Here is a 24,326-nt window from a genome sequence, read left to right on the forward strand (position 1 = left end):
TTGGATTCATCCAGTGACTGGTGCCACTTAGTGGAGAGGTTTAACAACAGATCAGCAGCAGAGTAACCTTTCCTGAAGCCATATTGACGATCACAAAGTAGTGAGTGGTAGTCAAAAAAATTTGTCATTTGTCTTGAGATTATTGTCTCAAGGATCTTACCAGTGATTGACAGGAGTGACACTGGTCTGTAGTTGCTGATTTCTGCTCTGCTCTTCTTTTTGTGAACAGGGACTACATTTGCCTCTTTCCATGGAGAGGGCCAATTACACTGTACTAGGCAGTGCTGAAAGATGCGAGTTAGAGGTGCTGCTAGCTGGTCTGCACATCTCCCCTCCCTCTGCATTTCCTCTCCCCTCACCTACCTCACCCTCCCCTCTTATCGTAAATTTTCCACACGTTCTTCCCACGTTCATATTTCTTATTTTCTCTCTTTTCCTTAATCCTTTATTTCCTTCATTTTTCTCTCATTTTACCCCCCCCCCCTTCCTTTCCATTTCGCATTTTCTCATCAGTTTCCCCCTCACTCTCCACTCTCGTTCATTTTCCCTTTCATACCCCTCATCTTCCTTCCCAACAGCCTAATAACACACTGCACAACCTGGGTGAGCATTATTAGTCCGGGATATCAAATTAAATTCCGGCAATACTTAATAATAATAATTAATAATAATAATAATAATATTATTATTATTATTATTATTATTATTATTATTATCGTTATTGAAACAATTATTATTATTATTTCAACAAGCACACGATACAACGTATATCAGTGACATGATGTATAGCGAGCCCCTTGGTATGTAGACCATTTCGGGCAAATTAGGTTCATTTTGTCCCCAGGATGCGACCCACACTAGTCTAACTCCCAGGTACCTATTTACTGATAGGTGAAGAGGGCCAGCAGGTGTCTTAAGGAAGCGTTCTAATGTTTCTACCCACACCATGGATCGAACCAGGGTCACTGAGTGTGTGAGAGACACTTGTTACTGTAATCCAGTGAGTGTTGCTACTGTCTACCAGTGACAGTTGTTACTGTCCACCAGTGATTGTTGCTACTGTCCACTAGTGACTGTTGTTACTGTCCACCTGCGAGTGTTGCTCCTGTATACCAATGACTGTTGTTACTGTCCACCAGTGACTTGTTACTGTCCACTAGCGACTATTGTTACTGTCCAAAAGTGACTGTTAATACTGTCCACCAGTGACTGTTGCTACTGTCCACCAGTGAGTGTTGTTACTGTCCACTAGTGACAGTTGTTACTGTTCACCAGTGAGTGTTGCTGTCCACTTGTGACAGTTGTTACTGTCCACCTGTGAGTGTTGCTACTGTCCACCAGTGAGTGTTGTTACTGTCCACCAGTGAGTGTTGTTACTGTCCACTAGCGACTGTTGTTACTGTCAAAAAGTGACTGTTGTTACTGTCCACCAGTGACTGTTGTTACTTTCAACTAGTGACTGTTGTTACTGTCCACCAGTGACTGTTGTTACTGTCCTGTAGTGACTGTTATTACTGTACACCAGTGAGTGTTGTTACTGTCCACCAGTGATTGTTGCTCCTGTCTACCAGTGACTGTTGTTACTGTCCTGTAGTGACTGTTATTACTGTACACCAGTGAGTGTTGTTACTGTCCACCAGTGATTGTTGCTCCTGTCTACCAGTGACTGTTGTTACTGTCCTCTAATAGCTGTTATTACTGTCCACCAGTGACTGTTGTTACTGTCCACTAGCGACTGTTGTTACTGTCCAAAAGTGACTGTTATTGCTGTCCACCAGTGACTGTGGCTACTGTCCACCAGTGAGCGTTGCTACTGTCCACTAATGGCAGTTGTTACTGTCCACCTGTGAGTGTTGCTACTGTCCACCAATGACTATTGTTACTGTCCACCAGTGAGTGTTGTTACTGTTTACTAACGCCTGTTGTTACTGTCCAAAAGTGACTGTTGTTACTGTCCACCAGTGACTGTTGTTACTTTCCACTAGTGACTGTTGTTACTGTCCACTAGAGACCGTTGTTACTGTCCACCAGTGACTGTTGTTACTGTTCACCAGTGACTGTTGTTACTGTCCTCTAGTGACTGTTATTACTGTCCATCAATGAGTGTTGCTACTGTCCACCAGTGACTGTTGTTACTTTCCACTGGTGACTGTTGTTACTGTCTACCAGTGAGTGTTTTTACTGCCCACCAGCGACTGTTGTTACTGTCCTCTAATGACTGTTATTACTGTCCACCAGTGAGTGTTGTTACTGTCCACCAGTGATTGTTGTTACTGTCCGCCAGTGACTGTTGTTACTGTCCACCAGTGACTGTTGTTAATGTCCACCAGTGACTGTTGTTACTGTTCACCAGTGACTGTTGTTACTGTCCACCCGTGACTGTTGTTAATGTCCACCAGTGACTGTTGTTACTGTCCACCAGTGACTGTTGTTACTGTCCACCAGTGACTGTTGTTAATGTCCACCAGTGACTGTTGTTACTGTCCATCAGTGACTGTGGTTACTGTCCACCCGTGACTGTTGTTACTGTCCACCAGTGACTGTTGTTACTGTCCACCCGTGACTGTTGTTACTGTCCACTAGTGACTGTTGTTACTGTCCACCTGTGACTGCTGTTACTGTCCACCAGTGACAGTTGTTACTGTCCACCTGTGACTGTTGCTACTGTCCACTAGTGACTGTTGCTACTGTCTACTAGTGAGTGTTGTTACTGTCCACCACTGAGTGATGCTACTGTCCACCAGTCAGTGCTGTTACTATCCACTAGCGACTGTTGTTACTCTCCACCAGTGACTACTGTTACTGTCCACCAGTGACTGTTGTTACTGTCCTCTAGTGACTGTTATTACTGTCCACCAGTGAGTGTTGTTACTGTCCACCAGTGAGTGTTGTTACTGTCCTCTAGTGACTGTTATTACTGTCTAACAGTGAGTGTTATTACTGTCTACCAGCGATTGTTGTTACTGTCCACCAGTGATTGTTGTTACTGTCCTCTAGTGACTGTTATTACTGTCCACCAGTGACTGTTGTTACTGTCCACCAGTGATTGTTGTTATTGTCCGCCAGTGACAGTTCTTACTGTCCGCCAGTGACTGTTGTTACTGTCCACCAGTGACTGTTGTTAATGTCCACCAGTGACTGTTGTTACTGTCCACCAGTGTCTGTTGTTACTGTCCATCAGTGACTGTTGTTACTGTCCACCCGTGACTGTTGTTACTGTCCACCTGTGACTGCTGTTACTGTCCACCAGTGACAGTTGTTACTGTCAACCTGTGACTGTTGCTACTGTCCACTAGTGACTGTTGCTACTGTCTACTAGTGAGTGTTGTTACTGTCCACCACTGAGTGATGCTACTGTCCACCAGTCAGTGCTGTTACTGTCCACTAGCGACTGTTGTTACTCTCCACCAGTGACTACTGTTACTGTCCACCAGTGACTGTTGTTACTGTCCTCTAGTGACTGTTATTACTGTCCACCAGTGACTGTTGTTACTATCCACCAGTGAGTGTTGTTACTGTCCTCTAGTGACTGTTATTACTGTCTAACAGTGAGTGTTATTACTGTCTACCAGCGATTGTTGTTACTGTCCACCAGTGATTGTTGTTACTGTCCTCTAGTGACTGTTATTACTGTCCACCAGTGACTGTTGTTACTGTCCACCAGTGATTGTTGTTATTGTCCGCCAGTGACAGTTGTTACTGTCCACCAGTGACTGTTGTTACTGTCAACCAGTGACTGTCGTTACTGTCCACCAGTGACTGCTGTTACTGTCCACCAGTGACAGTTGTTACTGTCCACCAGTGACTGTTGTTACCGTCCACCAGTGACTGTTGTTACTGTCCACCAGTGACAGTTGTTACTGTCCACCAGTGACTGCTGTTACTGTCCACCAGTGACTGTTGTTACTGTCCACCAGTGACTGCTGTTACTGTCCACCTGTGGCTGTTGTTACTGTCCACCATTGACTGTTGTTACTGTCTACCAGTGACTGTTGTTACTGTCCACCAGTGACTGTTGTTACTGTCCACCAGTGACTGTTGTTACTGTCCACCAGTGACTGCTGTTACTGTCCACCAGTGACTATTGTTACTGTCCACCTGTGGCTGTTGTTATTGTCCACCTGTGGCTGTTGTTACTATCCACCATTGACTGTTGTTACTCTCCACCAGTGACTGTTGTTACTGTCCACCAGTGACTGTTGTTACTGTCCACCAGTGACTGCTGTTACTGTCCACCAGTGACTATTGTTACTGTCCACCTGTGGCTGTTGTTACTGTCCACCTGTGGCTGTTGTTACTATCCACCATTGACTGTTGCTACTCTCCACCAGTGACTGTTGTTACTGTCCACCAGTGACTGTTGTTACTGTCCACCAGTGACTTGTTACTGTCCACCAGTGACAGTTACTCTCCATCAGTGACTGTTGTTACTGTCCACCAGTGACTGTTGTTACTGTCCACCAGTGACTGTTGTAACTGAGGCTCTCAGCGCCGCCATACTGAAGCTCTAAGCGCCACTATACTGAGGCTGTCAACGCAGTCACACTAAGGCTCTCAGAGCCGCTATATTGAGGCTCTTAGCGCCGCTGTGCTAAGCTCTCAGCGCAGCCACACTAAGGCTCTCAGAGCCGCTGTACTGAGGCTCTCAGCGCAGCGACACTAAGGCTCTCAAGGCAGCCATACTGAGGCTCTCAGCGTCGCCATATTGTTCCTCCCAAGGCTGCCAAAACGCCAAAATTATAATCACTATAAACTATATACGCCAAAATTAGCATAAACCGCTGTAATAAAACACCAAGTTTAATGGCTTCGCCAATTTTTTGGGCTAAACACGAGCGAAGTTTAGGTTCGCCTTACATAAACTCGTACGTTCTCAATGGCCCGTTGTAATTTTGAACTTTATGGCCTAATTCCGAAGACATATTGCGTAAATTATCATACCTATTGCTCTCATATATTTCCCGGTATGTAAAGATCAAGTCCCCAAAAGAGGTAATTAAATTTTTATGTATCAGGAGTTGTGAAGTTAATATCTCGACCATGTGGGAGTTTTTCATGTGCACACAGATACGCACACACTACACGCACACGAAAAGTACGTACATACTCACTACATACAATACTACATACACACACACACATACACACATGCTACATACACACACACACACATGCTACATACACACACACACACACACACACACACACATGCTACATACACACATGCTACATACACACACACACACACACATGCTACATACACACACACACACACACACTATATATATACATACACACCTCTGTAACCACAATTAAGTGAGTACACACACACACACACACACCTGTAACCACAATTAGGTGAGTACACACACACACACACACACTATATATATATACATACACACCTCTGTAACCACAATTAAGTGAGTACACACACACACACACACACCCCTGTAACCACAATTAGGTGAGTACACACACACACACACACACACACACACACACACACACACACACACACACACACACACACAAGACACGACCAGAAAAAACAGGCAATTTTATTTACAAACACAGTGGGCATGTTGTATCCAATTCCGTTGCTTTATAGACGACCGGAGACAGAATTAACACTACAGGTAGATACAAGAATACTCCTGATAATACCAGCAGCAACTGTCCTAAGAGTGTGCGTCGTCAAACATTTCTTTCTCCTTTGTGTGGGTTATCTGTTTAATGGTATAAACCTTGGTAATAAATACCTGCAATTTGGTTTAGAAACACACGTAAGCCAACACTAGGACACAATTATTAGAAAACGTTTCGGTCCTGGGACCTGATCAAGGTCTCAGGACCGAAATGTGTTCTAATGAATATGTCCTGGTGTTTGCTTACGTGTCTTTCTAAACCAGTGTGTTAATAAAGAGGAAGTAAACGAAACAAGTGAAGGCTCAGGGAAGCATTTCTAATCAGAAAACACTTGAATTACGAAGAAATGAGGTAGGGAAAATAAGGCTACGAGGTAGGGAAAAATAAGATTACCAGGTAAGGAAAAAATAAGATTACAAGGTAGGGAAAATAAGAATACGAGGTAGGGAAAAATAAGACTACGAGATAGGGAAAAATAAGATTACAAGGTAGGGAAAAAATAAGACTTACAGGTAGGGAAAAAATCAAACTTACAGGTACGGATAAAATAAGACTACCGGGCAGGGAAAAATATGACTACGAGGTAGGGAAAATAAGACTGCGAGGAAGGGAAAATAAGACTACGAGACAGGGAAAAATAAGACTACGAGGCAGGAGGGTAACAGAACAGGGAACTAAAAGATTGTTGGTAATAAAGGCAAAGCTACTGGCGAAATGTTAGGTAAATCCACACAAATGCAATTAATGTGACATTTTATTATGGAAACATTTCGCTCTCCAAGACCTCTGTCAAACCGTTACAAAAAAAAAAAAGCGAAACGTTGCCACAATAAAACGTCACATTAGTTATGTATTTATTTACCTAACAGACTGCACCTTTCGGTCTCCGTTACCCCGTGAAGGTAAGAGAGATAAGATAGTAAGATAGTATGGGAATAGTAACAAGTTATAACTGAGGCAGCAGCTGGAAACTTAATTTAAGATAATGATGCCAGTATATTCTTGTATCACCTACAGAAGTTAAGGCGATGACAGAGAAGAAGCAGCAGCGTAGAACTTCAACCCAACGCATCGCTCGGGAACTTTTATCAAGTATAACTTGACAAAGTTCTCCGTGAGCGAAAGTTTATTGTAACAAGAGCTCACGATGTTTCATTGTTTTTTGTCATTGCTTTCCCCGACACAGAAGATGAAAAAGGCAAAGAACCAGCGCAGTGTTGCGCGCACACACACACACACACACACACACACACACAGGAGCTATAACTCGACCCCTGTAACCACAACTAGGTGAGTACACACACAAATGTATGGAACTCACTCCTAGTCAAGCACGTCATGAAATTAGAGAAAGTGCAAAGGTTTGCAACAAAACTAGTCCCGGAGCTAGGAGGTGTGCCCTACGACGAGACGTTAAAGGAAATCAACCTGACGACACTGGAGAACAAGAGGGAGAGGGGTGGATATGATAACACATAAAATACTGAGAGGAATTGACAAGGTAGATAGGGACAGGATGTCCCAGAGATGGGACACAGCCGCAAAGGGTTACAACTGGAAGTTGAAATCTCAGATGAGTCACAGGGATGTTAGGAAGTATTTCATCAGTCACAGAATTGTCAGGAAGTGGAACAATTTAGAGCGTGATGTAGTGGAGGCAGGATCCATACTTAACATTAAGAAGAGGTATGATAAAGCTCATGGAGCAGGGAGAGAGTGGACCTAGTAGCGACCGCGAAGAGGCGGGACCAGGAGCTGTGACTCGATCCCTGTAACCAAAATACGCAAATAGGTAAGTACACACACCCAACAACAACAACAACAACAAGAGCGGCAAACAAGACCGAATTTAAAGCACCAATCAGGTATTTTAATCAGGTTTCAACAGTGTCAATCAGTGGTTTGATAAAACTTCCCTGGTGGGCGAAACGGTTCCACAATAATACCTAACTTGGCATTTGAATGCCTTTTATACATACATCTAACAAAATGAGGACGAAAGGGAGAGGAATTAAAGATCCCCACCCACCCCTAACCCTATCCCACTCAAATCCTCCAACTTGAGTTGGGTTATATACTTAGATTAGAAGAAAAAAAACGATAAAATCCCTAATCTACTAGGAAAGTAAAAACAACAACTTCATAACTAAACAGATTTGTTTTCCACAACTAAAGTCTAAAGTAATACTCAAGTGTCAGTGTGTAGCAGCGAGAGAAACTTTTATTCTTAATACTGATAAATGTCTTTTGTTTTGTGCTGTACTATAAACCCTTTTGCAGCATTTGTTGCTTGATAACGATTAATTATTAATTAAATTTAAGAGAAAGAGAGAGAGAGAGAGAGAGAGAGAGAGAGAGAGAGAGAGAGAGAGAGAGAGAGAGAGAGAGAGAGAATGAATGAATTCCTTTCGTGGAGAAATCTTGCTCAACATATTCAGAATTATTTGATCCCGTCACTCTCAGAGCTCTCTAAATAATTAAATCTCAGTCTCCATCTCTCTCTCTCTCTCTCTCTCTCTCTCTCTCTCTCTCTCTCTCTCTATCCATTTTTCTGTGGGTATGTTTTCTACATGTTCCAATTTAATTCTCCATTTTTTCCCCTCTGAATTTTTTTCTCTTATTTCTTCTAGTTCCTTCCTCTCTCCCTTCGTCAATATCCGTGTTACCCACTTCCCTTTCATCCACTCCTATTTGCATTATCATCATTGTTAGACTTTCCCCCTGTTCTAGTCAAACTTCTAGAGACTGTGCCCTTGGGTAAGTCCGTCCGCGTTTTCCTCCTGTAACGCCAAAGACACTTCCCGTGGGGAAGTGCCTCATCTCCCCAAGGGCATCAATGACTTCTGGTTGTTGAACTCACCGTTTTGTGTTTGTGGGTGTCGAATCGCTGCTCTTGTTCCAGACTTGTGAGCTGTGATGACTGGTATTACCTATTTTCCGTTTTTCTCCTAGACCTTATGGCACCTCCTTCAGGAACTGTGTGTGTGTGTGTGTGTGTGTGTGTGTGTGTGTGTGTGTTATTTGCTTACACCTTCAGAAAGTGACTCTGTGGGCGATTTCATCTCCCAGATAACGTCACAAATTTTCCATTTCCCCAATAAGGCCAAAGACTTTCACCCCTGGGCAACGTCCTAATTTCCTAAATAAAGAAACTGCCCAGTGGCAAGTCTTTCATTTCCCCCATTAACACCAAAAATCTCCCTTTCCTCCCCGTGGGCAAGTTTTTCCTCATTTTCCCAACCCTTTCCCCAAGGGATAGTCTCTTCTTATCTCCAATCATTAGCAAAATTTTCTCTCCTCTCCCGCCGCTATTCTCCAATCTCGTTATCGTCTCAGTGGTTTATTCCACTCCCAATTTCCTTTGATCCATTAACAGCACTTTCTCAATTCCGTCAGTATTCTTTTTTTTACTCCTTCGTTGTGTTTCATATACGTCTCCCAATTTCATTCACTTGTATTAACATCATTATTCACTTGACATATATGTGAAATGCTCTCGTGAAAATGTATAATGATGCAAAACAACCAGGGGAGTTGAATAATAGCTCTAGGCCTTTCATGTTGCAATCAACACATTGTCAGGAGCCTACAATGTTCAAGAAACGAGTAAAAAATCTCAGCGGATTCGTTCCGAGGGTCGCTTAGCAAGCGTCCTTCGGAACGAATCCGCTGAGATCTTTTACTCATTTCTTCAACATTGCAAGCTTTTGATAATGTGTTGATTGCAACACGAAATACCTAGAGCTATTATATAACTCCCGTATGGTTGTTTTGCATCTTGTATCGCTTGGTTGCGATTCTTGCATAAAATGTATAATGATATAATACGTAGAACAAACTTCTGTTGGGACAACATTTCGCTCATATACATATAGTAATAATGGCAGAATTACCAACAAAGTTCTTGGTGAGCGAAACATTGCCACAATAAAATGTCACATTAGTTGTATCTATGCCTATTTACCCAACATACCCATGGAGAAATGGAGAAAAATTTTTCCTCCGTAAGCCATAAGTGTCATAAAAGGTAGTAACCATTTTTCCTATATACATTACTAAGGTTAAAAGGAAGAAAACTTTTTTTCTTGTTTTTCAGGTCACTCTGCTTCGGTGGGAGACGGCTGAAGATAAATACATACACATAATCATATACATATGAATATTTATTCTCTTATTGTTTTTATATGCATTAGTTTTTCAGTAATTATTCCATGTTTATAATAAATATTGTGATTATCAAATACTAACACATTTTTTTGTAACAGCAGATAGAATTGAAGTTTCAATTCTATCTGCTGTTACAAAATTGTACGTGTTTGTAGTGTCTTTGCTTTTATTTAGTTTCTCTTGATTCTTGTATCTTTCTCTATTATTTTTTTTCGTGCTGAGCTTATACGGTGTTCAAAAAAAGTTATGATGTAGGAAATAATGTTGTGTATTTTTTTGTGTGTGTTGTCAAGGTAGTTATGTGTGTTACTGTGGCTTTTTGTGCTGTTAATCTTGTTGTTAAAAGTTCAGTGTGATGTCAAAGCCGTCTAGAGTGTTGTCAAGGCTGTTTGCTGTTGTCAAGGCCCTTTAGTGTAATGTCGATGCATCTGTTGTGTTGGCAGGACTCGCTAACACCATCATCAACCAGCCCTGAACACATGACAACTGTGCAATATCTCGCCTCCAGCTGATCAGCCCACTTGAACACCGCTTAATAGGAACCCTTCTCGCTTTAACCCAACGACCCACCAACCCAACGACCCACCAACCCAAGGACTCACTAACCCACAAACCTAATAACCCACCAACTCAGGGCCCACCAGTCCAACGACCTTTCAACTCATCAGCTCTCCTATTAACACTGAATACACTTCCACCCTCATTCTAGCTTCCACGTGATCCCCAGGTGCCACAATGTTTTTCTATCTTCTCGCATGTAGAGTTAATTTAATGCTATCATTCTTGTCGAGATGGTATTCACAGGCGAGTGGAGAGAGCCATTGTACTATCACAAAATTTGGCCATAAAATATTATGAAGGCAAATATTAACTTTTGTGATATACAGATTGCCAAGGTGTGTGGGAACATGGTAAGTGTTGATATAGCTGATTGCAAGTGGTCTGTGGTGTTGATGAGGTTGGTGTGTAGTGGCTGTTGTGGTGGGGGATGGTGAGGTGTAGTGAGTGTGGTCATGATGAGTATATTGTTGTGTTGAAGCTATTGTACTAGTAGATTTGTGTTTGTGGATATCTAGCCACTGGTATTGGTTGCATCACTTGAGCTATACAGACCTGCAATACATTCTCCTAGGCCCTGTCATACCTACTTTTGAAATTATGTATATAGTTTGCCTACAATGCTTCTATATTATTCCATTTCCCTTCCATTCTCGGTATGGATAAATATTTTCTTAAATCTAAATGAATAATCTGTCAAACGGTCCCTGAACCTACTTTTTCGTACCGTCTAACTATATCCGTCCTGTGTAATGAGAACATAAGATGGAACACTGCAACAGGCCTACTGACCCATGGTGAGCAGGTCCATGTCCCCCCCCCCCTCAATGACCCCCCCCCCCGGATTAGCCCAATGACCCACCCAGTCTGGTCACCTAAACTCAAGGATGGAGCACTGCACCAGACCCAGCAGCACAAGCTAGCCAGGTCCAACTCACACCCACCCACACCCACTCATGTATTTATCTAACCTATTTTTAAAACTACACAACGTTTTAGCCCGAATAACTGTACTCGGGAGTTTGTTCCACTCATCCACAACTCTATTACCAAACCAGTGCTTTCCTATATCCTTCATGAATCTGAATTTTTCCAACTTGAAACCATTGCTGCGAGTCCTGTCTTGGCCGGAAATTTTCAGCACGCTATTTACATCCCCTTTATTTATTCCTGTTTTCCATTTATACACCTCGATCATATCCCCCCTAATTCTACGCCTTTCGAGAGAGTGCAGATTCAGGGCCCCTCAGTCTATCATCATATGGAAGATTTCTGATACATGGGATCATCTTTGTCATCCTCCTCTGTACGTTTTCCAGAGCATTTGTATCCATTCTGTAATACGGTGACTAGAACTGAGCAGCATAGTCTAAATGAGGCCTAACCAAAGATATATAGAGTTGAAGAACAACCTGAGGACTTCTATTAATTATACTTCTAGATATGAAGCCAAGAATTCTGTTAGCTTTATTGCGAACACTAATGCACTGTTGTCTTGGTTTTAGATTACTGCTAACCAGAACTCCTAAATCCTTTTCGCAATCAGTAGTATTAAAATCTACATTATTTAGTTTATATGTGGCATGGTTATTTAACTGTCCAACATTTAGAACTTTGCATTTGTCAATATTAAACTGCATCTGCCACTTCTCCGACCATTGCATCAGTCTATTCAAATCATCCTGGAGTCCTCTAGTGTCCTCATTAGGATGAATTGGACGGTCTATTTTGGTGTCATCAACAAATTTGCTTATGTCGCTATTTATTCCCTCATCTATGTCGTTTATGTAAATTGTGAACAACAACGGGCCCAACACTGACCCATGAGGAACACCGCTTGTGACGTGCCCCCATTCTGATTTCTCCCCATTTATGCAAACTCTCTGCTGCCTATTTGTCAGCCATGCCTCTACCCAGGAAAAAAATTCTCCTCCTATTCCGTGTGCCTTAAGTTTCCTCAATAGCCTCTGATGTGGAACTCAATAGAAAGCCTTACTGAAGTCCATATACACAATATCGTATTCATTTCCATGATCTACCTCCTCAAACACCTTAGCGAAAAAAGTTAGTAAATTCGTAAGACAGGAACGCCCTTTTGTAAAACCGTGTTGAGATTCATTAATCAATCTGTACCTATCAAGATGGCTACGAATTGCTTCGGCAATTATTGATTCCATAAATTTTCCCACTATGGAGGTAAGGCTTATTGGCCTATAGTTCGAAGCCAAGAACCTGTCACCTGCCTTGTAAATAGGTATTACATTTGCCATTTTCCACTTATCAGGCACTATGCCAGTTTGTAGTGATATGTTAAAAAGATTAGCCAAAAGTATGCTAAGTTCCTCTTTACATCCCTTTAACACCCTTGCAAACAGTTCATCAGGGCTTGGGGATTTGTTAGGTTTTAGTTTCTCTATTTGTCTGAGGACCATGTCACTAGTTACCGCAATCGTACATAGTTTATTATCCCGTTCTACATAATCTATTATTTCAAGAATATCGCTAGTATTTTCCTTGGTGAAAACTGGGAGGAAGTAGGTGTTGAGAATTTCACACATATCCTTATCACTGTCAGTGATCTGACCAGAGTTACTCTTAAGTGGGCCAATCTTGTCCCTAATCTTACTTCTGTATACCTGAAAGAACCCTTTTGGGTTAGTCTTTGAATCCGTTGCGACCTTAGCCTCATAATCCCTTTTTGCTTTTCTTATTCCTTTCTTTCTTAATCTCTTAGTATCTCAAGTTGTAATCACTTCTTGTCTGATCATTCTCTCTACCAAGGTTGTTATTGTCTAATTCCTTTAGTCTATCCTTGTAGTACATTCCTCTCAGATCAGAAACCAGTCTAGTCACTCACTTGTATCATATCACCTGTCTCACTAATCTGACGGAATTCTGCGCTAGGCACATAAAGCAGGAGAGACATAAATGGACAGATTGCAGATTCCCAGATTACAAGAAAACCTTTATACAGTTCCTACTGATTCAAAAATTTAAAGAGTAATCGAAGGATACAAGAAAAGAGCTACTTTGGATGAAAGAAGAGGAGACAGAGGGACTCGCTCGTACTTCACTGATGGTTTAATATATTTTCTTATTAGGCTACTGTATTGTTGTAACAGAATGTATATAAAATAAGGAATTTATATTGTAAAAAAAAAGAGCTTTGGTAGACACGTAAGAGACGGTCAGATGGATACCTATTAAATGGCCAGTTAGACAGGTATTAGACGAGTGTGACGGAGTGTCGCTAGTTAATCACTGGGAAGATATCATGCAACTAGGTTGAATTAGTGTGTGATGTTTTTGTTGTAATGTTTAGGCCGTAAGTTGTTTATAGGGTTTTGTTTGTGCTCTTAAGTGGGCCCTGGCATAGACATGGCCATGGTATTTGTCTGGGTCTGTGTGAGTTGTGGCGAGTACAGAAGTGTGTTTTTTTTTTTACCTGCAGACTGGAAGCAGACAGAGGAGAAGGGGACGTATGTGTGATTTTCATATGACATAAATTAACTAGTAGCAGAGTACTAGCGTGTTATTTTGTAATACATAAAGGTGGGGTTTATCTGTCCTCCTCGATGATCAAACCTATAGTATTGACCACCTATTTAACATTTACGAAGTATGAGTGGCCCTAGGGTGGCTTATTTTTACATAATTTTATGAAAAAATAGCACAGTGAAAATAGGAAATAAAACCTGAGCTCTTTCATGTGCTTACACTCATATCTTCAGATATGTGTGTAAACACATGAAAGCCCACAGATTTTTATTTCCTATTCTCACTGGTATTTTTTCATATTTGAAATCACACGTTTTATTGTGACATCTTCCATTATGTAACTTTATATTTGCCCCTAGACATACTTTCGTAACTACCCTTTCGAAGAGTATCTCCACTGATATGATTGATGTGGTGTTCGCTCCCAGGTCTATACAATGATCTTCTTCTGTAGAATTTTTCATTTCAATCAGTTTTCCGCTTCGGTTTCCTTTCCTCAAAGATTCTTGACCCTTTAAATTTTCGCATTAAAGTCCTACATTTAACTACCTAAATATTTATTCTATCAGTAACTGATAAATATGAGAAACGGATGTGATACCTGGGATACTCGGCTTTCTTATTCTCACCAGTTCTGATGCCTCCTCTTGAAGTCACTGTGTCTTTTCTCCTGGAGGTACTCTAATTCCATTACTCTTACATTATATGCATCAGTAGGAATCGTATCAAAGTTGTCTACCACTCTACGAGTACGCAGTCCGTCTATTTCTGCCACTTCTGTTTCATGCGGCTGCCCGAGAATTTCATTATTCGACACTGGTGTGGTGATGCGGTTAGTGAGTAATCGTAGCCATTGTTACTCTGCTGATGAGATTGGTGTGAGGTTTAAGTATTTGTGATAAGGTCTGTGTGAAGCTACAGTGATAATTGTAGTGTTGATGAGAATAGTGTGAGGCTGACGAGGTTGCTGTGTTGCTACTGAGGTTAATGTAATATTGTTCTGGCAGTATGGGCTTTCAGGTCAATGTTGAAAGTTAGATTAGGTAGGTTTGTCAGCGTTGAAGTGGTCGGTAAGATACGGTAATCGCTATACCATTATTGTCAACGTCTGCTTAATACATTAACCACAAAACTGGTGATCTTAATTGAACGCCTCTGTGAATGTTGGATTATTTCGAGAACCGTTACCAACAAGCTGTCTGTCTTCAAGAAGAACCTCGACAAACTCTTCAAAAGAGTTACCTATCAGGCGAGTTGAGGTATATACGTTGGAGTGCCTGCGGCGGATACTAACACCTTGATCGATCAGGCCAGCAACCAGGAGGGCTGGTCTGAGACCAGGTCGCAGGGGAAGGTGATCTCCAGTAAAGTGAATACATTGATGCTGTTGTCTTAAGAATCGCCCAAATACCTCAGACACGCAGAAAGAGACACACAGACACACAGACACACAGACACACACACGCACACACACACATACACACACACACACACACATACACACACACACACACACACACACACACACACACACACACACACATACACGGGCCAGGAGCTCGGACTCGACCCCTGAAACCTCAACTAGGTGAGTACACACACAAACACACACACACACACACACACACACACACACACACACACCGAAACTAGTCCTAGATGCAAACTATGAGAGAGCACAGGACCTAAACCTGACGACACCACTAGAAGACGAAAGGATCAGAGACAACATGATTAGGACGTTCAAAATAATGATAGGGCTTGAGAAAGTTGATAGGATGAGAGTGTTTGGGAGGCAGGTCTTAGATATACGAGGTCACAGCTGGAAGTTAAAAGCACAAATAAGCCATAGGAATGATATGAAACAGTCAGGAAGTGTAACAACCTAGATAGAGCAGTAGTAGAAGCAACTTCCATTCATAGCTTTAAGAATAGGTGTGATAGGGCTCAGCAAAACAGGAGATTGTGAAGTCAGTAGCGACCAGCAGAGAGGCAGGGTCAGGAACTGAGATTCGATCTCTGCAACCACATTTAGGTGAGTACTTCTTGTCTCTTCCCTGCCCCCTTCCTCTCGCTCAAAGTTCTCATTCGAGATAGTATTAAACCGTCCTTCTCTGCAGATAGCCTCGATAAAGTTTGCTGTCTTCCTACTGTGTATTCTTTCTCCTCTCTCTCTCTCTCTCTCTCTCTCTCTCTCTCTCTCTCTCTCAATTACCATTTTCTACATCAAAGGTTGCAAAGTTTTCTCAAAAGCTTCGGGGCAAACAGGTGGGACGCCAAATATCTTGAGCACGCTGCTCTCTGGAGTCAAATATCATCTTATCGACGATATTTACTCGATTAAGTGCGTCCTCAAAATTCTGAAGAGGAGAGAAGCATCCATAAAACATTCTTTGTTGTTCTCTACAGGGAAGAACAGACCAACAATTATTTATTTATATTTCATGGTTATCTTGAGGTTACGAACATTCTTGGGGTCGTCCCTAACCACAGCCTCGCTATCTGGAGAGTCTTGGGATGTGTAACTTTTTTTTTTTGTAATCAAAGCTTCATTTTACTTTACTTTTCAAAGTTATTTGTGTTTATTTTTAAACTTTTTCATCCCTTGATGGTATTTGTTAATTTGTGCGAGGTGTAATTTCTTCCTCCAAAAACATCGACTGTCAGGGCTCTGGCTCTGTCTCTGTCTGTCTCTCTCTCTCACTCTGTCTCTTCGTTGCAGAGTGTTAGGTTTGTCTCTTTCACCCCAGCGTCGACTGTCATGGCTTATCTCCTCCCACAGCACTGACGACCAGGGCTTGTCCCCTACCCAACCCCAGCGTCGACTGTCATAGTTCACTTCCACCCACAGCATCGACGACCATAGCTTGTCTCCTACTCCAGCGTCGACTGTGAGGGCTGCTTCTTTTAACTCCGTTTATTCTTTTTCTCTCTTTTAACTCTCTTTTTAATTTTTACCTGCACACTTAAAATCACTCCCTATGAAAGCAAAAGACTCGGCAGGAGATGCAACATTCCCCCGATGAAAAGCAGAGGCGCCACGAGTACACTGAGAGACAACACAATAAGTGTCCGGGGCCCAAGACTGTTCAATTGCCTCCCAGCATACATAAGGGAGATTACCAATAGACCCCGACTGTCTTCAAGAAGGCACTGGACAGGCACCTAAAGTCAGCACCTGACCAACCGGGCTGTGGTTCGTACGTCAGCTTGCGTGCGGCCAGCAGTAACAGCCTGGTTGATCAGACCCTGATCCACCACGAGATCTGGTCTCAGACCCGGCTGCGGGGGCATTGACCCCCGAAACCCCCTCCAGATAAACTCCAGGTAAACTCTCACCCTCACCTCCCCCCTCTCTCTCCACTCTCCAGTGGCAACTAAGTTCTTTTTTCTCCTCCGCTCTTATCTACAAGGAGGATATTCATCCGTAAACTAAACGATACTCTGAATGAATACCACGTCGTAGCAATATACCAACTGCTACCAGACAGACGAAATCGTGAAACTTGTATGCAACTGGTGGACAGTGCAGACTACCCGTGTAATACTGTGGGAAAATGCACACCTGCATATTCAGAACGGGAGGACAATGGAGACTGCACACGGAATACTGTGGGAACGTGAACACAGATGCAGTGTGACGTGTCACACCACCACTCATGTAACAACAATACATAGTTTGCTGCCATATTTCTTAACAAGATACCGGAACCCGTACATCGTGTCAATATTCTTAATGTTGATATATATATATATATATATATATATATATATATATATATATATATATATATATATATATATATATACACATATGTCGTGCCGAATAGGCAGAACTTGCGATCTTGGCTTAAATAGCAACGCTCATCTTGCCATATAGGACAAGTGAAAATTTGTGTATGCAATAATTTCGCCAAAATCATTCTGAACCTAACGAAAAAAATACATTTGATTGTATTTGTCTGGTACTAAATTACTGTAAACGTATTTAATATTTATATAGTTGGGTTAGGCTAAAATAAATTGTTCTCGTTATAATAAGGTTAGGTAAGTTTTCTAAGATTCTTTTGGTGCAAAATTAAAAAAAATTGCATTAACATTAATGAAAAAAATATATCTTTAAACGTATAAGAGAATATTTCAGAACGGACTTAATTTTAAATGAGTTCTTGCTAACTGACCAGTTTTACATATTCGGCACGACATATATATATATATATATATATATATATATATATATATATATATATATATATATGTGGTTGTTTTGCGCATATATATATATATATATATATATATATATATATATATATATATATATATATATATATATATATATATATATGTGTGTGTGGTTTTTTGCGTATATATATATACATATATATATATATATATATATATATATATATATATATATATATATATATATTATTGTGTGTGTGTCGTGCCGAATAGGTAAAACTGGTCAATTAGCAAGAACTCATTTAAAATTAAGTCCTTTTTAAAAGTTTCTATTATACATTTAAAGATATATTTATTTTATTTATGTTAATATAAAAATTAATGATTTTGTATCAAAAGAACCTTAGAAAACTTACCTAACCTTATTATAACAAGCGCAATTTAATTTAGCTTAATCCAACTAAATATGTTTTATATAAGTTTAAAATAATTTAATAATAAACAAACACAATGAAATACATTTTTTCGTTAGGTTTAGAATGATTTTTGAGAAATTACTGCATACACAAATTTTCGCTTGCCCAATTCGGCAAGAAGTGTGTTGCTATTTAAGCCAAAATCGCAAGTTTTACCTATTATATATATTACAAAACCTCTAGTTATGTTTTTACATTCATGTTATACCAATCTGGGGTCGATTAAGACCCCTGCAGTTGCCCAACAAACCAGCTTATTCGTGTAGAGTTGCAAATTGCTGGATCGCTTTTGATCTGGTGATTTCCCAGCTCGACAACGGAGCTTCGGAACATCATCATCATCATCATCATCGGTGATTACGTGCACATCCGTTCGAACGAAGGTAATGGTTGGCCTCTTAGAGGCACACAGTCGTGAAGACTTGCTCATTTTCTCGCTGATTATTCCGTTGCTGTAGTCTTCTGATATGCTAATGAATTCCGGAGTCTAATTAAGTCATATTCTTTGAATCACATTCTTGTTACGCATAGTTTGGTGAGTCTGGATATCCATTTAAGTCATGTCGTTCGTACTTACGAGAGTGCAAGGGCAACAAACCGACAAGCGTGCAGAAATACACGTAATGAAAAGCAAGCCGTTATTTTAGAAGTTTCGCTCGGCATCGAGCTGCATCAAGACACTGAACGCCGAGCGAAATGTCGTTCAGAATGGCTGGCTCTGCATTGCGGGTCCTGATACTTGCAGGCGAGTGAGACGGTTTATCCTCACCCGGAGCGCGTTACAGTAACTGTTTCCCAGTCATTAGTTTGTGTTATGTTCATGCAGTTACTAGTGAACCCACTAATGGTACTGGAAAGCCATTATCATAACTCGGCCATTCACATTTCTGTTTACCATTACTGTTGTTTCTATTTATGCTGTTCCTCTTCACCGTTTTTTTTTTTTTGTTTGTTTTTGCCCATTCTGTTTTTTTCTGCTTCTTTTGTTGTGATTTTTGTTATTGATTTATTTGGTATTGTGTGTTATTGCTGTTTCCATTACTGTTTTATTTTTGTTACTGTTGTATTTACGTTATTGCTGTTCATATCTAATAATGTTTCCGTTATTGCTATTAATATTTCTTGTAATTTATTCTTTACTGACGTTAATGGAATTGGTTATAAATTGTGATACCGACAAATATTTGAAAAGGTCACTTGGGTACAGTTCTGGACACTTATTAAAGGAAACGTTTCGTCACTAGTGACTTCATCACTCCTGACGAAGTCACTCATGGCTTTATCACTTCTGACGAAGTCACTCATGGCGTCATCACTCTTGACGAAGTCATTCGAGGCGTCATCACTCCTGACGAAGTCACTCGTGGCGTCATCACTCTTGACGAAGTCATTCATGGCGTCATCACTCCTGACGAAGTCACTCATGGCGTCATTACTCTTGACGAAGTCATTGGTGGCGTCATCACTCCTGACGAAGTCACTCGTGACTTCGTCACTCTTGACGAAGTCATTTGTGGCGTCATCACTTCTGACGAAGTCACTCATGGCGTCATCACTCTTGACGAAGTCATTCGTGGCGTCATCACTCCTGACGAAGTCACTCATGGCGTCATCACTCCTGACAAAGTCACTCATGGCGTCATCACTCTTGACGAAGTCACTCATGGCGTCATCACTCTTGACGAAGTCACTCATGGCGTCATCACTACTGACAAAGTCACTCATGGCGTCATCACTCTTGACGAAGTCACTCATGGCGTCATCACTCTTGACGAAGTCACTCATGGCGTCATCACTCTTGACGAAGTCACTCATGGCGTCATCACTCTTGACGAAGTCACTCATGGCGTCATCACTCCTGACGAAGTCACTCATGGCGTCATCACTCCTGACGAAGTCACTCATGGCGTCATCACTCCTGACGAAGTCACTCGTGGCGTCATCATTCCTGACGAAGTCACTCATGGCGTCATCACTCTTGACGAAGTCACTCATGGCGTCATCACTCTTGACGAAGTCACTCATGGCGTCATCACTCTTGACGAAGTCACTCTTGGCGTCATCACTCCTGACGAAGTCACTCATGGCGTCATCACTCCTGACGAAGTCACTCATGGCGTCATCACTCCTGACGAAGTCACTCATGGCGTCATCACTCCTGACGAAGTCACTCATGGCGTCATCACTCCTGACGAAGTCACTCATGGCGTCATCACTCCTGACGAAGTCACTCATGGCGTCATCACTCCTGACGAAGTCACTCATGGCGTCATCACTCCTGACGAAGTCACTCATGGCGTCATCACTCCTGACGAAGTCACTCATGGCGTCATCACTCCTGACGAAGTCACTCGTGGCGTCATCACTCCTGACGAAGTCACTCATGGCGTCATCACTCTTGACGAAGTCACTCATGGCGTCATCACTCCTGACGAAGTCACTCATGGCGTCATCACTCCTGACGAAGTCACGAGTAATGAACTGTACATTGATCTTTTCTTCATTAATGTTTTTTTACCGACAGTGTTGGTGTACAGTAACTCGTTTATTTTTTCGACAGTTTTGGTTTACAATCCCTCGTTTATTTTTTTGACAGTGTTGGTTTACAATCCCTCGTTTATTTTTTTCGACAATCCCTCGTTTATTTTTTTCGTGTTGGTTTACAATCCCTCGTTTATTTTTTCGACAGTGTTGGTTTACAGTCATTCATTTATTCTTCTCTCGTTAATGTACACCTGACCCCTCAAGGGAGGTTAGTTGACGCTGTTGAGGGGCTCTTGATCTAGGTAAATGGATCTGTGCTCCAGTTCCCTGAATTAAGCCTGAATACCTTCCATCATCCGCCCTCCACAGGCGCTGTATAATCCTAAGGGTTTAGAGCTTCCCCATGATTATAAAAATATTGTACACCTGTTCCTTCTTTTCTTTCTTTCTTCTTAACCGATTTATTTTGGGGTATTAGATTATTCTGGATTATTAAGTTATTTTAGGTTATTTTGAGTTAGAATAAACTTCACGAGGATAGTTTAGGCAGCATTGTCACCTGTACACCACCAGTCCACGATATTTTAAATTTCTAATAATAAAGGGGATTCCAGCAAACTTTCATCTTGTTTACAATGATTACACACACACACACACACACATATATATATATATATATATATATATATATATATATATATATATATATATATATATATATATATATATATATATATATATATAATATGTGTGTGTGTCGTACCGAATAGGTAAAACTGGCCAATTACGCTTGAAGATTTATTTTTTCATTTATGTTAATGTAAAAATTACTGATTTTGTACCAAAAGAACCTTAGAAAAGTTACCTAACCTTATCATAACAAGCACAGGTTAATTTAGCCTAATCTAACTAAATATATTTTAGATAAATTTACAATAATTTAATAAATAAACACAATGTAATATATATTTTTTTCGTTAGTTTCAGAATGATTTTTGCGAAAACGTTGCATACACAAATTTTTGTTTGCTTTATTCGGCAAGAAGAGCGTTGCTATTTACACCAAAATAGAAAGTGTTACCTATTCAGCACGACATATATATATATATATATATATATATATATATATATATATATATATATATATATATATATATATATATATATATGCAAAACAACCACTCTGAAAGAATAGAGAAATTCCAAGCGCTTTCGTGACTACTCACATTATCAAGATTCCAATGCTCTATTTATTCATGTAAGAGATTTTAACCATCCAATTGATTTTCAAAAAGTTGAGAAAGTAGTATCAAGCAAGTCCATGGTCGACAGGAATATAATTGAATCTTGTTTCATAAAAAGCAGTTTTGACAATAATATGAATATTTCCTTTGGTTTATATAAATTAGATCCATTTATAATTAATAGAATTTGGGTAGAATTTAATAATACACTGGACAAATAAATAGCTTGGGGGTGAGTTTTGCAAAGGACCTGTCCAAGTTGGCTCGCCGCGCGTCACGTGTTTAACCGTTGTGGGATCTGATAGTGAGGTGCTGGCCGACCCCTTATATAGCTTCCTTGGATGCTTCACTTTCATAGTTCCTTGATAATGTGAGTAGTCACGAAAGCGCTTGGAATTTCTCTATTCTTTCAGAGTGGTTGTTTTGCATATTTTGAAATCACCTGTTTACTGTGATCTTATTGCATATATATATATATATATATATATATATATATATATATATATATATATATATATATATATATATATATATATAATGTTTATATACACAGAGATGATTGTCTATCAGTGAATATACACAAACACCTCGGGAATTCTATTTCCTGACAGAGTTGCTGCTACACACCTGGCCCACCACTGTTTCTCTATTATTCCTCTCCTGGGTGCAATGAGTGCCATCAGAGGGAGGGGATGGTATAAATGAGAGATATAAAACACAAGAATGTCATCTTACATTCATGACATCGTTTTTGTTTTATATTTCTCTCATTTATCCCTTCCTCTCCCTCTGATGACATTCATTTTCACCCACTCTCATCCAGCCAACCTATCTTTATTTCCCTATTTTACCCATCATCTTTTCTCTCTTCTCCCTAATTCTTTTGCTCTCTGTCCTTACATTTACTCTCTCATATGCCTTGTTCTCAGTTTATCTCTCTATGGGTCCTCTCTCATCTCCCATGTTCTCTCTGCTTCTCTCATTTCCTCAGTTCCTCCCTGGTTGCGCCTCTGTGCGCCGCCTTGCCTTCAGCGAGAGCTCCACTGCACTTTTTACTGACATTATCTCATGCATAATATAGTCCAGCTCGGCGTGAGACCCACTGGCTGGCCTGGCCCTATGTCCTCGCCTGTTTGTGGTTGCATGGGTCGAATCTCTAACTTGCCGCTTGCCAGATTAACTTCCTCGTAGCCTCGTGACCCCTGTCGTACCTGCCTCATAAACTGTGTGTGTGGAACCTTCCTCCACTATTTCTTCATTCAAGATATTCGACATCCCGAACCATCCTGAAGCTGAAAAAGTACTTCCTGAAATGTCCATATTTGTGTTTAACTTCCAGTTGTGCTCCCATGTACATGTTTCCTTGATTCACAGTATATCCCCGTCCACCCTTTCAATTCATCAGTGGATTTTTTATGTTATCATCATGATCCATGACTTCTGTCATCTGATGTCGCTAGGTTTATTTCCTTTTGCCTCTCCTCATAGGCTGGAACTAGCCTCGTTGCATATCGTAGCACATTTTCCTGTTTCATAAAATGCTTTATCAGGTGTGGGTTCCATGATAATGATTCACGTTGCTAGGCGGATCTGGCGAATACTATAGGAGCCATGAACGACTTTGTTGATATTATTGAAACCTACTGCTAGATTTGCTAAACTAACCACCTCCATCATAACCCTCTCTCATGTGGGTCCTAGCTCTCCCTATCCATTTCTTTGTGGATGAAATCACCCATGTAAGTAAGTAAGTAAGTTTATTCAGGTATACACACAGTTACATAGAATTATCATACATAGCAGCATATGTGTAGAGAACCTAGGATAACCCAAAAAAGTCAGTCAGAGTGACTTATTTCCATTGGGGTCCTTAATTTCTATTGGTCCATGATTAATGACCTACTGCATCATCACTGCTTCTGCTGTCTCCTCTGTATTCGACTGAAGGAGCCTACTGCGTAGGCGAAACGTATCGCTATAAAGATACCTAACTGATGTACATGTGTCTCACTTATCAGTTTGTCGGTAATGAATACAATTGTTATATTCATATTGTCAGACAGTGCAA

Source organism: Cherax quadricarinatus, chromosome 56, assembly GCF_038502225.1.
Source record: "Cherax quadricarinatus isolate ZL_2023a chromosome 56, ASM3850222v1, whole genome shotgun sequence".
Lineage (NCBI taxonomy): Eukaryota > Metazoa > Arthropoda > Malacostraca > Decapoda > Parastacidae > Cherax > Cherax quadricarinatus.